Raw genomic sequence first — 17,506 nt, 5'->3', positions numbered from 1 at the left:
TTTTTTAAAGAAGCTGGTTGAGTGACTATTTTCAGACAGTCCCTTAGTTGTATGACCTAGACATGCACCTCATGGGGGTTGACTTAAAATGCACTTCATGAAATGTAACAGGAATGCCTCCTTAACTGTGGTGTCTCTAGCTGTTTGTGTCCAAAACAGAGGGTAATCTTAAAGAGGTGCTTGTAATCAAGTCCCAGTCCAAAGATAACTACAGTTTTTCATCACTTCTTGTGAGCTATGTTTACTGTTCACTCAGATTTTGTTGTTATGCAAAGTACATAAAAATATCGTGGTAATTTTTAAAAACTTCAATATCCAAAGTTATTCCTATTCATGAGAAACCATCTAATAAATTCACAAATGTATCAGCAAGGATATCTCAACATTTTATATTTTTCAAACATTTTCAAAATAATGATTCTACAATACTTTAATTTTGGTGATAAATGGCAGACAAATATTAACAAATATTTTACTAAATAAAATATTTGTTAATATTTGTTTACTAAATAAAATATTTGTTTGGAATAATTCTTTGTTTAGTTGGGTTTGTGTATATCTGTTTGGACAAAACCAGACCAATATTTAAATTTGTATGTCAAATGCTTCAAAACTGCTTCAAAACTGATGGGAAACAGTGCCAGAGTTCAGATCTGGTGCCCACCTGTCAGTCATTAGGCGAGCTATCCCAAATATGTGACAACAGTTACCCTCTAACCCTGACAGGGGAACATGGGAGGAAAGACCACTGGACTGTTTACTGTTGTGCTTGGTTATATCTGTGTGATGGCTGCACTTACAGCCACACAGTGGTAATATCACCATGTTAGTGTAGAGGCTTATAAGTAACCTTGCATTCACATTTCTTTCTTTAGATATAGGAATTTATTTACAGAACAATAAATAACTGGTTTTGGTTTAGTTAATTCACATATCCACATAACACTGCATTCTAAAATAAGTGCGCACATTTTAGTTTACACTGTTATGTATGATTAATCTTTTGTTTTCTGAGTTACCTTAGTTGCAGCTGTTCCAGTCCCTTGATTAAGGAGCCAAGAGGTGGAAAAGGGGCGGAGCGAGCTTTGAAGGAAGACTACAAATTGGTTCATACCATAATTCAGGACCATGGGAGGGAATTGGAGTTGATTATGTTTGGTTTAGTTAGGTTTTGTGTGTTTTACCCCTTCTCCTGTTTTTGTGGGCTGATCAGCCACTATTTAAGTTTCCCCTTTGTCTCATTAAGTGAGGTCAGGTTGTTTGAGTTATCAGTTGTGTTGTCAACTTTGAGTAGAGTTTTGTTAGTTTGACCTCTTTTATGGGCCCAAGATTTTGATTCTTTTTGCATGAGTTAACCAATTATGTTTTTTGGGTTAAATAAAAAAAAAATTTTTTGGACTTTAACCTGTGCCTAAGTTTCCTTCACTGCTCGGTCCATCACAAGTGGTGTCAGGAGTGGGATCAGCAGTTGAAGGCACAGGATTTTTTTTCTCTTTTTTTCCCCTCTTCACTTATCAAGCCATGCACAGAATGGGAAGGAGTGGCAGAGGAGCAAAAGGAGATTGTCAAAACCAGCCAGTTGGAGTTGTAGAGCAAGTAGAAGGAGGAGAGGAAAATGGAGCCTCTGGAGGGGTGGATAGTACTGAGAGCCAAGGTAAGGAGCCGACAATGTCAGAACTGATTTCCATGCTTCGTTCTCATATGGTCAGCAGGAGGCCCAGGAAGCAAGAAGAAGGGAGGAGTTTACCTGCCAGGAACAGCGCTTTAGAGCACTGCAACATCAGTTTCAGCTGTTGCAGGTTGCAAGCTCGTACCTCCCCGGTCCCTGAGCCTCAAGTGGAGGAACCTGAACAACCAGAGGTAGAGTCCTTTGAAGAGGAGAATCCTCCCTGTGCTGGCTCCAGTAATGAGCAAATACATCCTCAGTCAGGTCAGTCTCGCTTTTATGAACCCAGGCTGGAAAAATTGACAGAGGAGGATGATATTGAACATTTTTTAACAACATTTGAACGCATGGCTGTAGTTTGCCGGTGGCAAAAAATGGACTGGGTTTTTCATCTGATTCCTTTACTCACTGGCAAAGCAAGAGGTGCGTATGTTCATATGGATATGGATGACTCTCTAGACTATGACAAAGTTAAAGCAGCTATCCTTCAAAAATATGACATTAATCCTGAGACACATAGACTGAGATTCCGTTCACTGGAGGTAAAACCTGATGAGAATCCAAAAGAACTATATGCAAGATTGAAAGAGTTATATGAGAAGTGGGTGAAGCCAAAGGGAAAAACGGTGCATGAGGTTAGTGAAATATTAATTTTAGAACAATACTTGAGAATGCTGTCTCAAGTATTGGGGGCGATCGTGGCTCAGGGGGTTGGGAATCGCATCTGTAACCGGAAGGTCGCCGGTTTGATTCCTGGGCTCTCTGTCCTGGTCGTTGTGTCCTTGGGCAAGACACTTTTTTTTTTTTTTTTTTTTTTTTTTTATTAATTCATTTTCAGGCACAACAAATACCTATATTGAACATAAAATACACAAAACAAAAAACAAAACTTGCCTGAAAAAGGAGTGGGACGAAGAAAACTTATTAAATCCCACCCCTATACTCACTCATCAACAAAAAAAAAACAATAAACTTCCCGCAGCTACGCCCATCATTGCATACAGACCCATCAACAGCCCCGGGCACATACAAGCATCTAAGCGGCAGCTCGCAACCAACAATTAGAGCCTTCATAACTGAATACAGAATATATAAATTATAAATTGCATTACCACAGGTAACAGGCAGTAATAACTACAAGTAACAGACACATACATATACATACATATATATCTACACACACAAGTACATATATGTACATACATACGCACACTTTATTTTTTATTTTTTATTTTGGAATCCATACCAGCAATGGTAAGAGGACAGACATTACAGAGCACACTAAAACCCATCATTGAGTATACTGTGACCAGACCAACTGTTTGTAGAGAGATTTAAATCTATGAATATTTTTGCATTGTTTCAATTGTAAACTCAGACTGTTCCAGATTTTCACACCACATACAGACACACAAAAGCCTTTACGGGTTGTTCGAGTTCTGGGTAATTTGAATTCTCCAAAGCCTCTCACATTATAAACCTTTTCTCGAATTTCAAATCTAGTTTGTAAATTTGCCGGTAAAAGTTTAGTAAAAGCTTTATACAAAATTATGGATGTATTGTAATTAACCAGATCCTGGAATTTAAGTAACTTTGCCTGAAGAAAGAATTTGTGAGTATGATCTAGATAACCAGCCTTGTGAATAATACGCAGTGCTCGTTTCTGTACTGTGACTAATGGATTAGTTGTATTTTTATATGTATTTCCCCACACTTCCACACAATATGTAAGATATGGAAGAACCAGGGTACAGTACAGAGTATGAAGTGCATCTTTATCAAGGAATTGTTTCACTTTGTTCAAAACTGCGAGGCTTCTGGAAATTTTGGTTTTTATGTGTCTGACGTGGGGTTTCCATGAAATTTTGTTATCAATTATAACTCCCAAAAATTTGTTTTCACTCACATTATCAATTGGTACACCTTCAATGATAATTGGTAATTCTATATTATATTTTAAATTACCAAAAAACATTGCTTTAGTTTTATTTATATTTAATGATAATTTATTTATGTCCATCCATTTTTTAAATTAATTTTAGCTCCCTGTTTACAGTCATTACAAGATCAGTATAATCATCGCTACTGAAAAATATGTTGGTGTCACTTTACCCTACTTGCCTACTGGTGTTGGCCAGAGGGGCCGATGGCGCGATTATGGCAGCCTTGCTTCTGTCAGTCTGCCCCAGGGCAGCTGTGGCTACAACTGTAGCTTGCCTCCACCAGTGTATGAATGTGAGAGTGAATGAATAGTGGTATTGTAAAACGCTTTGGGTGCCTTGAAAAGCGCTATATAAATCCAATCCATTATTATTATTACTCTGCATGTAATCATTAGTTCTTATGAATCCTTGGGGCTTTTCCAAAGTGTGTCTTTGTGATTTGGCATTATATAAATAGAATTTGAACTGAAGGTAATTCAACAGAGGGATAAAGCATTTTAATTTCTTATTTCATAGCATAATCTCATCTAAATGTTTTTAAATAAATTGGCGGCACAGAACACCACTGTCCATCCTCGAAGCCAACAGACATGCTGGGTCTCCAACTCCAACACAGCACCCGAAGGACACAAAGGGAGGTACACAAATAAACACATAATTTTGCTGTGTGTTACACGCACAAAAGACCTAGGAGACAGCAGCCATTGGCAACAAGAGGGCTGAAGACCCAAGGCCACACATCTCGTTGACAACCATGCGCTCACCCCAGCAGAAGGAAGAGGGAGGCCATGTTCCTGCATTGTAACAGGAACATAAAGTGATAATATACCACTGAGAGAGCCAAAACCAAGTAATGGCCCCTGAGACAATATTTTTGTTATGTTTTCTGGACGTGTGAAGGCCATGAATTCACAAAATTGTTTGTTTAATGGTCTTAAATACCATATCTGTGTTTCATTTTGGGTGTGGTTTATGGCTCAGCTGGAGGATCAGGATCAGGGGACAGCGCCGAGGAAGGCTGGCTGGCACAGCTGATACCTGTCACGCTAACCACACCTTCCCCATTTCAGTACCTGCTGGGGCCTGGAGGTTCGAGCCCTGTGGTGTGAGCCGAGCTGGAGCAGAGGGCTGAAAAGCTGCACATACTGAGCTAAAAAATAAATACAAATCACTGCCATCCAAACTGCCGAGCACCAACTCCTCGTTTTTACACACACTTGCAAACAGCTTACTGAGAAACCAGAAACAGACTGTTCACCTTCAAATAAAAAGTTGGGCCTTTTCAGTTGCTTTTTATTTATTTGTTTTGTTTCTATGACTTTTCTACCTCAACTCACAAGTCGGGAAAACTCACAAATCTTTTTCATGAACAGTTGGTTGTTCTAGACTATTGGAATAAATGGCATTTATGATTCTCCTGCGATGCGATATAATGCTAATACGGTTCTAGTCCTGGCTGGGACATTTCTGCATGGAGTTTGTATTCTCTTTGTGTGAACTTCCTACAGGCAGCCAGGTTTCTTCCCAGAGATATGCATGCTAGGTAAATGGTACTAAAAAGGAGGACAATTTTGCAACTATTTAATTATATAATTGGCAATAGGCCAGTAGCATAATTGGGTATAAAAAGAGCATCTTGGAGTTTCAGAGAAGTAACGATGGGCAGAAGTTCACCAGCGTGGCTTTGTAGTAGAAGAGTCCGGGTGCTGAGCTAGGCTGCCTGCAGTCCAGACCTTTCATCAACTGACAACATTTGGAGCATCATGAAACCAAAAATGGGACAATGAGAAGCCAGAATTTGATTTTTTTTTTTCTGTTATTTTGTGAATAAAAGATTGATTTATAAGATTCTAAAATCATTGCTACTCATCTCAACTCTTTTGGAACTGTGATGGAACTGTGGAGAGTTAGACAATATCTGTGCTGTGCATGCTTTATATATTCACCTCCACCACAACCACCTCTTATTTATAAATCAAGTACTGGATTTTAAAACAGTGAGTATGATTCTGAGACTAATGACTTTACATACAGTAGTGTCACAAGTATTATGTTGTTCAGCAATTCTTTGCAATAAAGTATTTCATAAATTGTATTGTATAAGATAAAAGAAATGCTTAATGCTGATGGAGGAGCTGGAGGAAAACACAGACACAGACATGAAGAGGGAATGTCTTGACACACGCAGTGGATTGTGGACTATGCTTGGCAGCTGGGTGAAGATGGATTCGTTTTCACACGCTCATGGATTTCACAGTAACTTCATCTCTCGACATCCCAGCTTCACCCAGCCACACTGCTGTGGACCCTCAATGGCACTGAAAGAAAAAAAAATTCCTCCTAACAACATTGTAGTTTCCATACATTTGATCATTTTATTGGAATTTGGCAAAGTGATGGAGTGACTTTTCTATTATAGTGGCACATACTTTGCAATAAAGCACACAGAAAAGTTGTAGTTGGACAAAAATAAAACTTGCCTCTAGTAATAACATTTTTAGGATTAGGGTGTGCCCCTGCTATGTGCCTATTGTGGGGAGGGAGCCTGTGACCACTAGGAGTATTAGGAGGTGGTCAGAGGACGTCTTAGCAGAACAGCAGAGCTGTTTTGAGGTTGCAGACTGGGAGACACTCTGTGAACCTCACCTTAAGGACATTAATGGGCTTACTGAGTGTATCACTCAGTACATAACCTTCTACATCGACTTCATTTTCCTAGCTTGGACTGTCCATTGTTACCCAAATAACAAGCCGTGGGTGACAGAGGACATCAAATCACTCCTGAATGGCAGGAATGGGGCCTTCAGAGTGAGAAACAAAGAGGAGGTAGCCTTACCTGTAGTCAGCCTGCAATCCACAGCCACACCACTCTCTCTCCACATTGCACCATAGCCTCCTGTGAAAGTCCTGACACTCCTTCGCCACCTTTTACTTTCATTCATTAACAAGTTCAGAGACAAATGAGAAGATTCCACTCAGGCAAGTCTGCTGGAACAAAAGAGGTGAGTCCCCGTGTCCTTAAGGCCTTTGCCCCCAGCTTGTGGAGTCTTTCATAAACTGTTCATGATGAATCTGAGTCATTCCTGACACCACGTCCCAGTGGCCCCCAGGATTACAGACCTTTGGTACTGGATGTGGTTGTGGTTGTGGGTTGTGGTTAACTGCTTCATCAAGTGGTGTGAGCGGAATCATCTGCAGCTCGACATGACAAAGATCAAAGAATTGATTGTGGACCCCTTTTTCAATCCAAGAGGTTGATGTGGAGGACTATAAATAGCTTGAGTACACGCTGAGAATAAACTAGGCTACCTCTATTTTAGAATAGAATAGAATAGAATAGCCTTTAGTGTCACTGTACATGTACAACAAAATTGTGTTTTTTTTTTTATTTTTTGCTTCTTTTTTTTTAGAATAGAATAATTTTTTTGAGATGGTTGAGGTCTTTTAACATCTTTTGGACAATGGTCAGGATTTTCTCTGAGTCTCTTGTGGCCAGTTCCATTCTGTATGCTGCTGCATGCTTGGGCAGCAGGTCGAGGGTCGCAGATGCCAACAGACTCAATAAACTGATCCGCAGGGCCAGTAACGTTGTGGGGATAGAGTTGGACACCGTTAATATGGTCTCAGAGGGGGATGTTGTCCAAGATAAAGACAATGGTGGAGAATACCTCTCACCCACTCCATGACCTGCTGGCCAGTCACAGGAGCATGTTCAGTGATACACTGAGTGGCACCACTGAACGATCTCCACTAGTTTCCCCTGTTCAACAGCTCTATCGTACAGTACACACTGCAATAGTTACACCCTTTTGCACGTCCTCTAAAGTGAAAATAACAAGTAGCAAAGTTGTACAGTTTGCAGTAAAATGTCAGTCATATATATTCTGTATTATTGTAATTGAGCTATTTGTATATATTAGAGCTATTTCTTATATTTTGTAACTTATATATGGAACTTATACTCAATTCAGTTAAATTTTATACAGTGTCAACAACAACAGTCGCCTCAAGGCGCTTTATATTGTACCTTTTTCTACTTTTTTATATGTTGTACATATATTGGATATATATTCTATTATTTAATTTACTTCAGTCTGTTACCGTTCTTATTGTCTTAGAGGAACTGTAGTCACATAATTTCCTTAGAGATTAATAAAGTATTGATTCTCATTTAAAGCCGGTCGGAGCGGGCACGCTCCGTTTTGCATAACTATTTTTAAATCCCGGTAGCACTGCAACCACGTAAGCTAGCGCAATAAGTTTTTTTGCATATGAAACCGGAGGAGTTGTACTTACATCTTATGCCATCAGCTTGTCCTGGGTCAAAATTTGCATAAAAATTTGCCGATCCGATCAGCTGTTTGTAACACTTCCTACGTCCATCAGCGCGAACTATCGCATGTCCGCCAGGATCTGCCCGAATCCGGAAGTGACGTCATTTTGCGGAAATGTAGTTTTTTACCATCAGGCCTTATGAGCCTATACTTGTGTTTTTAAAAGTTATGTTTGACTATATGACTTTCTGTGTCATGTCTGGGATGCTGGAAATAGTTTATTTTGATGCATATGCTGTTTTTTTTGCAAATTTGCACTATAATATTTATTTTCGTTTTTCCTGCAGTACATAAAAATTGGTGTATTTCAAAAATAAAACTATTAAGACACTAAAAATAAATTTCCTGTGGTGGGAAACTATTTTATGCAACTTTGTATTTACAGTTTTGAGGGATAAGCCTCTTAAATTTCTCTAACTAGAAATATATGTTTAAAAAAACAAAAAAACAAACAAAAACCGATTTTCAATGTTTTTGTAGTTTATTGCACTTTTGTGCAATTTATGTAATTAATATGCACTTAATGCATACATATTATTAAAATATGGGCAATAATGGTTGTATTGATGTTTATCAACTTGAAAACTTCCCAAAAATGGCACTAGAGCATGTGAAAAATATAATATAAGCTCTGGTGGACTTGGATGAAATTTCCCCGTGTGGGACTAATAAAGGTATCTTATCTTATCTTATCTATGGTAGGTCTTAAAGGGTTAAGGATATCAGAGACAACATAAGCAGCCTGTTGAATTTTCAAGTATATAAGTTAAAACTTTATGCTCACACTCAACAAATGCAGCAAAGTTGACCGGACAGAACTCCAGGCTCATGAGAACATAAGAAAGAGAAACCGCATTGTTTGATGAAATTGCAGTCATTAACTCACTACAAAAGCAATCACAAAGTTATTAATGTTAATGGTAGTACCAAACAATATTATTTAGGCCAGTGTTGTATATGCTAATGTGTAGCTCAAACCCTGAGTTCCTGCCATGATGTTAGTCACCACTATTGTTATCATTCAGCCTGTTTAACATTGTGTGTGTGACATGCTGTTGAAAAATACAAGAGTACATATAATATTTTAATTGATTTTATAGTATTCAAATTCTTATCACCAGTGGTTGTTTTTAAATGTAATGGAACCAACTAGTAAATGTATGATTTTGTGATAGCTCTAATTTCCATCTAAAATTTCAGTTAATCTGCTTTGGAATAGTTGTCTCCAGTCTAGAAACAAGTAGGGCTGTTGTCTTTGGGGTTTTCAGACACTCAGCCTGCACCCTTGTCTGATGGTTTCATAGACTAAGAAATTCAACCGAACACACTTGTCCCCTTTCCTCCCTCTGCTCAGAAGTGACAGGAGTGGACAGCTGACCTAATCCTCTGCTGCAGATGCTTGGAGTGCTGATATCTACGACATGCTCACAGGTTTGATCACTCTCTCTATCTCTGTAATGTGTAGAGCCGATGGTCTATGTGAAGTAATCCAGGGTTCTTACACCACGGCCCATGTAGGCTTCTGAGTGTCAGCAACACATTTCTGTCTCTGTAGCACACACACACACACACACACACACACACACACACACACACACACACACACACACACACACACACACACACACACACACACTGGTAGCATCTGTGGCAAATCTAAATATACCATGAGTGATAACAACAGGTGAGCCTGCTCCTTCAGATACATACACTCAGCTGGCTCAGACATAGGGGGTCACTGGGTGTGTGTGTGTGTGTGTGTGTACAACTGTGTGTGGTGGTGGAATGGAGTGGGCGGTGTTTGAGTGTGTGGGGTATCTGCTGCTCAGTGCAGAGAGAGAGCTCAGATCCAAACACTGCCCAGTTCTGGGTACCCCTTCTTCTAAGCCAGCTGGTCTGGCTTAAAATCTCTTCTCGTGTCTGAGTTCTGTTTTTTCTTTTATAAAAAGAATCCTTTCTTGTTTGATACAAGGGATTGACTGAGCAAACCCACAGCTGGAGCTGCTGGGGAACCTTCCAGGTGAAGACTGAACCAAAAGCACCGGTGAGTTGGCGAGAGAAATATGTCTGTTAGTAATGGACAAATGGAAGGACTGAATTAAACTAGAACACTCTTGTTTAGAAGGTGATAAAGCGTTGTTATTACACGGGAAACAAATATTAACTTTGAAGACAATAAGTAAAGTTGTGGTGGAACTGGTAGACTTTCGACCACTTGGTGGCAGCAGAAACAAGCTGTTAACGTGCTAAATACAAATATCCATGAGATATGAAGCAACACTGACACTAAATATAGATGAGCTCTATTAAACCAAACCAATGATCATTCGCATTGTGTTTGCCATTCAAGTGAGGCTCATTTGATTCAGTGTTAATACAAAAATATTGGTTAGTGCAGCTTTAAATGTTGCTCTTTGTTCAGGATGTTTGATGGGCTGGGGTTCGATGCTGGTGTTTAGGGTTAGGAGTGAATTGCACAGTGTGTTTTTGAACTGTATCTGCTTTTGTATGTGCTTGTTATATAGATCAGAAATGTGCAAACTGTATATATTGTTATTTGAATTAACGTGTACGACAAAAGATTCCAAATAAGTGAAAATTGCTGAAATTTAAGTACTGGCATACATTTAAAAATTCACTTCATATAAATGAAGGCAAAATAAAGATACTTTAAAGCAAAGTTTTGCAGATAATACTGAACATAAAGGAATAATAGTATAAAAAGTGTAAAGGAGAACTTAAGGATGAGTAATATTATTTCTTTTATTTAATGTACTTATTTATTTATGTGTATAAATAACACCAAATCACAACAACACTCACCTCAAGGCACTTTATATCGCAAGGTAAAGACCCTACAATAATTTGAATCTAACACACGCACGCACACATGCACACACACACTACCAGTCAAAAGTTTTAGAACACCTAAAAACATGTTGCCCAATTAGGCAACATGTGATTTCTTCTTCTATAACGTCCTCCTCTCCCTTCAAATCTCAAATTTATTCACAGTATGAGCTGGCTACATTAATGCATACATGCATAATAAATCATCTGTCAATCAAACTTTATTCATATAGTGCCTTGCACACAAGTTTGAAGGCTCTACAGCTGACTGAAGAACTAATAATAAGAAAATGTAAACAGTATAAGAAATTGGGAGAAATGCACAAGAGAAATAAAGTTTTATAAATGAAAATTGTGGAATGATGTGCTGTGGTTAACAGCTAATATATAGACCAATGACAGGCAGATGAAAGTGTCACCGAAGCTGTTTATGCTGCCTGTCAGATAAAATAGGAAAGCTGATGACAATTAAAGCAGATAAAACCATCACTCTATTATGTATCTGTTTATGGTGAAATCCAACTAAACCAAGTAGAAGAAGCCATGTGTCTTTGGGTTCATTCAAAGAAGTCATGTAGTAGTGTTTGTGACCAGCTGTTTTCATAAAAAAATAAAATAAAATCTTATAATTATATGTGATATTGTACATGCTGCATTTATCCAAGACTTACAACATTTTTAACACTTTTGACTTTTTAAAATTTATACACTGCACAGCAACAGCTACCTAGTGATATGGTACAAAGCAAACATAACCAACATATGCCACATATGTCAGCATATGATGACATTAAATTGTTGCCATCAGGAATAAAGATCTAAAAATATAACAGATAAAATATTTAAAAATATAACGGACACTTCTTCTGTACTTTCATGGAAATAAAATAGACTTAATTTCTGAGAAGTCTTCCACTTACTTTCTCCATATGAAAAGGGGAATACACAAATTTCCACAAAGGGATTTCCCAGTAAAATGTTTTGACTTGTCATCCTGTCAGCATTTGTGAGGGGACCTATTAGATGCAAAGTTACTCCAGTAGTCTCTACTAGAGTAGCTTTGTATCATAGTTCAACAGAATCCTTATTAACCTAATACAGGGTGTTGGTGGAGCTTAGGTTCACGACTGAAGCCAACAGTTTTAGCTTGAGCTTCTGTTTTAAACAACTTTTTTCTGATTGGCTGCACCTCATGAACAAAAGACCTGAACAGCATGTGGACCAGGAGTCAGTGCTCTTGAGGAGACCATATTAGAGATCTACACTCTGCATGGCATCATATAGATCCAAGAGTAGAAAAAAATGTGTGTTTAATGCACCCTGAAGTGTTGGCTTTTTACTCAGTGATACTTGTACATACCTTGAGTTCAAGTGTTAAATATAAGCATTCACCAGTGAAACAGGACATAGATGACAGAAGATAAAGTCCCTTTGAAATAAAGACACTTAAATGTTAAGTTCACACTATGAGCAACAAAGGCTACATTCTTACCAACTTGCTGCAACGTCGTCTGTGGACTCGTGTGTTAGTGTGCCAACATGGCATGTTTCATCACAAGTGCAGCATTGAAAAATTATAGTCGAGGTCAGCTTTGTTGCTGTCAGACATTCATTTATAGCTTCCACTGAAAAGGAGTGTGAACACATAAAATACTCTTGAGAAATGAATAAATTATGACAGAAAGTGAAGAAAACAAAACAGGAACTATCACCAAAAAAATGAAGCCTAATCAACAGGTGTAAATTATATTATGTCTTTGACAGTTCAAATTCTTAACTTAGTTGTCTTGTTGCATGCTCAATCACCCAGGCAAGGAAACCCCCAAATGTTGATTCTGTTCATCTCGACGTAGCATTTTCAGTGGGAGAAATGCACTCACTGACTTCTTCATTCTCAAATGACTGCAGGTTTCCTCAACATTATAAACAGTCCATTTACATAATGACTGAAACTAGCACCACTGACGAACAATGGACTGTGAGGCCAATTTCCTGATCATTAATATGTAAATTGTCATGACCACTAATCAACAACCACTCATCATGAGTACCATTTGCAGAGAATTGGTGCACTTTTCAGTAGTTTCCACAGAGAGACAGTAGTGAGCCTGAACAAGAGTAAACAGTGTGTTCCCGTGTTTGTAGACCTGTTGAAAGTATGAATTCAAATGGAAATAATCAAGAAACAATCTAGACTATGTCTTTTCAGTCTAGATTGTGTAACTAGAATCTAGTTACACATTTATTTTTATTTAACCAATATATCTCGTTGTTTTCCCTCGCAAGTTTCGTTTATTTCATTTTTGTGTTTCTGCCTCTGTGTGTGTGTGTTTGTGTGTGTTTGTGTGTGCCCGCGTGACGATGCCGCCTCCTGACGTCCAGGTGCTCGTTGATAGTCAGAAGCGCGTGCTCTAGGAGGAGACTCACCGATGGAGTGATCCGCTGGACGGAGGGAAGTCACAAATAATTAGACATGCGGGAGTGAGCGTGGAGGTAAGCTGCTTCACCTCAATACGCTTTGTGTGTGTGTGCGCGCGCGCGCTGCTGGCTTGACACGGCATTTGACAAATAAACAAGAGGAAGCAAACAGCAGCGGGTTATCCTTCTCTGTCTGCACATCGGATTCAACAGTCAGAGGAGGCTCGCCGGTTTCGGGACAACTTGTATTCCGGGGTCGGCTCCCTGCCAACTTAATTTAATTGTCTTTATTTTTGTTCGGCTTGGTCGTACTATCGCGTAGTTTACATTTCGGATCGGTACTCGACTTGCCCTCCGGTTCAGACTGGTGGAGTCACTCGGGACCTTTCCTGTACCGTCGCCGCTCCGCCTCAGGAATGTTTCCGCTGTGCTGCAGCAGCGCAGGTAAGACAGCTGGAGTGAGTGCTTGGAGAAAGTTTGCAGCTGATGGAAACCACTGTACTTATTCATCCGCCTGTTTATCGAGGTGCTTATCTGGACGGGATGAATTCCTGATGAGGCAGGTTTGTTGTAAGTGACCACTATTAAAGGCTGAAGCTGTGTAACCCAGAAACTGACCAGCTGTAGCCAATATGACAAGAATCTTGATAAATAAATAATAGTTGAAGTTATATGTCTCCGGTACTGTATCTCCTCAGGTGATCTCGTTCACCAGTTCAGGATCTAAAGTTGTTGTGTAAAAAATGACTGTATAATCACTGAAAAAATAATAATAATAATAAATAATAATATTTCAATTTGGAAAGCAGGCAATATAAATATATATATATATATATATATATATATATATAAAAAAATTTTTTTTTTTTTTTTGCTCATAGCAACTTTTAGAATTACATTGGTGAGATTACAGGAGACGAAACTTAAGTTTACATACAGCATGCATCCAGGGGGCATGTACAGAGGTGGTCACAGGGTGTCCCACACCCCCTTGTTACTTAAATTCTACTAGAAACACTGTCAAGCCTAAATGAAGATGTGGTCCCAGCTAATAATATACATTTATAATAGGGCACGCATCCATACACAAGCCTGATGTGTTCCCCGTTATATCTATGTAGTATTCTGATATTCAGAATCAGAACACCCCATTTTTTTCAGTTATATATTGCAGTTCAAGTCGTTCAAGTCCAATGAATAGCTTGAAATGGTACCGCCATTGGTCTACTGAAGACTGGAAGAAGGTATTATGGACTGATGAATCAAAATTTCAAATCTTTAGTTCATCACACAGCATCTTTGTATAATGTCCAGTAGGCATTGGTTCTACAGTGTGGCATCAACTGTCAAACATGGAGGAGTAATTGTGATGGTCTCGGGCCAGCAAAACCCCATCAAGCTGGTTTGGGATGAACTGGACATAAGAGTGAAAGCAAAGCAACCTACAAGTGCCACACATTTATGGGACCTTCTGCAACAGATATGGTCCCATAAATATTTGATTTAAGCCACGGGTGTATTCAGCTTTTATACCTGCCAAAATTTGTGTCTTCCAACAACCAAAAGAACTGGGGATCTTTTGCTTGTTAGGTGAATGTTTAAACCACTACACTATAGAGCCACTCAGTGGCCCAAAAGACTAAATAGTACTTTCTTAAATAAAATGTTAGATTTTTGTGTTGTGTGTTTCTGAAACAGACATTTACTTGCACTCCAGTTCATCATAGCTTTGCACAGATAAATGTAAAACCCTTTAAAGATGCTGCAAATGTCTGTATGATGTCATTCGCTTATGCTGAGCATGTGTTTTAGTGTCTGTGCCACACAGTGACTCATCTGCTGCTTATAGAGGGATGTCCCTAACCAAACCACATGTATTAGATCAGGTTACACATGTCTATATCTGAAGCCTTAAAAGGAACTTTAATCAGTAGTTTAGCCTTGCATACTTATTTGTTGGTAAAAGTTTATGAGAGACTTTGAACTTTGCTATCATATTGCTCTGCCTCGTATCAGGCACCCAAACATAACCAATATGCTTTTTGCACTTTTGAAGCATTGCACAGCTCTCCCACACCACACACCAGCTGTTAGCCTGCTGTGTGCAGTACTCATGAGGTTGCTTTCCTCCCAAAGTTTAAATTTGCCAATAGTAAAAGTCTTCCAACATTTTTTTGATGTCCACTTCCACAGTAGGTAGAAAATTGAACAAAGTTTTGTGCAGAGGTATCAAAATGCCCGAGGTCTGAAATGATTTCTTTATGCCACCGCTGGACAGAACAGCCTGGATGTTTAAGTGTACTATAGTAGTTCCCTTATCAGTGTTTCTGTGAGACAGAGCTGGGTGGAGCCAGCTGGTTTACGGAAAGTAGGCTTTCAAAATAAAATGCCCTGGACTTTTCTCAGTGAGTTCTGTTTATTAGCAGTAGGTCCTCTAAGAGTGATGAGACAGCCATTTCTTCTGTAGCTCCATGTGTTTTTGTCAAAGTGCAAACAAAAAACAGCTAAACTTGATTGTAGGTTTTTTAAAGTGTGAGCTCAGAAATGCTGTAGAAAACACAAAGGTAACATTTTTATCTTTTGGGGGTTAAACATTCTCTCTGAATTTGCATTTATATCCTGGTTCTTCCAGGATAAATCCCCCAGAGAGGTCATCTCCAAAGAAGATCAGGTTACCAAACCTCAGTGTAAAAGTGCACCCTATAAAGAAAGCGCTGTCAAAGACAAAATGGGTGCTTTATAGAACAAAATACAAAAAAAATCATCATAATAGTATCCAAGTTATCACGTTTTTATGGTCATTAAAATCCAGAACTTCAATTAAGATTAAAATCCAGCAGGGAGAAATCAAGTGAGAGTTCATTAAATGGGTTCTTTTGCTCCAAAAATGTCTTTTGAGTGCACACCATTAAAAAAAAAACCTACTGTGTGCTGTGTGTTACTGAGATATTTAATGATTATCACATGGCTACACAACCATAAATACTTGTTGATCTTTGCACCACCATTACAATGTGTTATCACTGGGTCTGTCAACTTAGCAACAGTATATTTGTACTAAATCAGTTAAGTTGCCAGTGTTATCTTCTACAATAACTTTCAGACAATTTCACCTCATAATAAAAATCATAAAAGTTTCTTAACTAGCAGCGTCTCAGAATCAGAATCAGAATCAGAATACTTTATTGATCCCTGGGGGAAATTATTTTTTGTTACAGTGCTCCATTTTAAACCAACATTAAGACAAGACAGACAATACGCTAACTAAGAATAGTACAATATATACATATATATACATACATACATACATAAGTCACTTATAAATAAATATTTGGAAAAGATAAGCTGAGTAAACTGATGCTCTATTTGGAGTTGTGTTCACTGTCTTTTAGCTCTTTTTTTGGTCATCACCTTCACAGGTAATCAACCTGTTAGGAACAGTTTAGCAGAGGTCTAAACAATTGTTTCTCTCTACCTTGAGGAGTGTTGCTAGCAGGAGTGAGTCCACACATTCAGAACCAGTTCTGGAACTGGAACGCATCAGGTGTGACTTGCTCCTGTTCCTGATGTCTGGTGGTTCTTGTGAACTGGGATGCCTGGGATGGAGTCAGATTTCCGGCATGATTTACTGCTGTCCTATGCCTCACTGTGTCCACCAGCTAGTTGTTAACTCTGCCTGCTGTTTGTTGTGTCTGTGCTGTAGCTTAAATGGAGTTTGTTTGCTGCGAAAATGCTGAGAAAACTGTTTGCAGTCAAGAAATATCAGAGAATTCCCATCTGGACCTGAGATTAAATATTTTCTATGCATACAGCTAATTTCAAGCTTTGTGGCTTGTAGCGGAAAATCACATTTTGTGACTTTTGTTGATACCCATTTAGTAAAACATGGACAAATCCAGAGAACTGCAGTACCTGTTACCAGTGTTGGGCAAGTTACTTTGAAAAAGTAGTAGTTACTAGTTACTTCTTCAAAAACGTCACTGAGTTAGTAACTGAGTTACAAGATTCTAAAAGTAATTAATTACTTGAAAAGTAACTATTGTGTTACTTTAAAAAAATGTTTAATAATGGGGTCCAGGGTATAATTGGCCATTTTTAACTACTTTTGATTTGACCTCTATATTCCACCTTTAAAAACTATTTACTTTGCCTTGTTTGGTATCATTCTTTTCAGCACAACCTCACGTGTCTGAATTTACAGTTATGTTTTCATTTTGACATACTGTATTAACACAATTGACCTAAAATCAGACAAAAAACATAAAATATGAGTAGAAAAAGTTATATTTTTTACT

The 17,506-nt window shown here is 38.5% G+C and overlaps 1 protein-coding gene across 4 annotated transcripts in view; it reads left to right on the top strand.

The window, feature by feature from the left end:
* The first annotated feature begins 9,763 nt into the window (after positions 1 to 9,763).
* Positions 9,764 to 17,506, top strand: part of LOC113025188 (myocyte-specific enhancer factor 2C-like) — a 34,117-nt gene continuing 26,374 nt past the window's right edge. For 3 of the 4 annotated variants that reach the window (XM_026172684.1, XM_026172682.1, XM_026172685.1), the window contains exons 1-2: positions 9,764 to 9,987; positions 13,176 to 13,286. The gene's annotated coding sequence lies outside the window, so the exon portion shown is untranslated. Of the gene's footprint in view, positions 9,988 to 13,175; positions 13,287 to 13,310; positions 13,656 to 17,506 lie in introns of those variants that run through there. The other variant, XM_026172683.1, reaches the window with a different exon arrangement.

Source organism: Astatotilapia calliptera, chromosome 7, assembly GCF_900246225.1.
Source record: "Astatotilapia calliptera chromosome 7, fAstCal1.2, whole genome shotgun sequence".
NCBI lineage: Eukaryota > Metazoa > Chordata > Actinopteri > Cichliformes > Cichlidae > Astatotilapia > Astatotilapia calliptera.
Note: the sequence above shows the minus strand (reverse complement) of the source record. Positions and strands in the feature narration are given on the sequence as shown.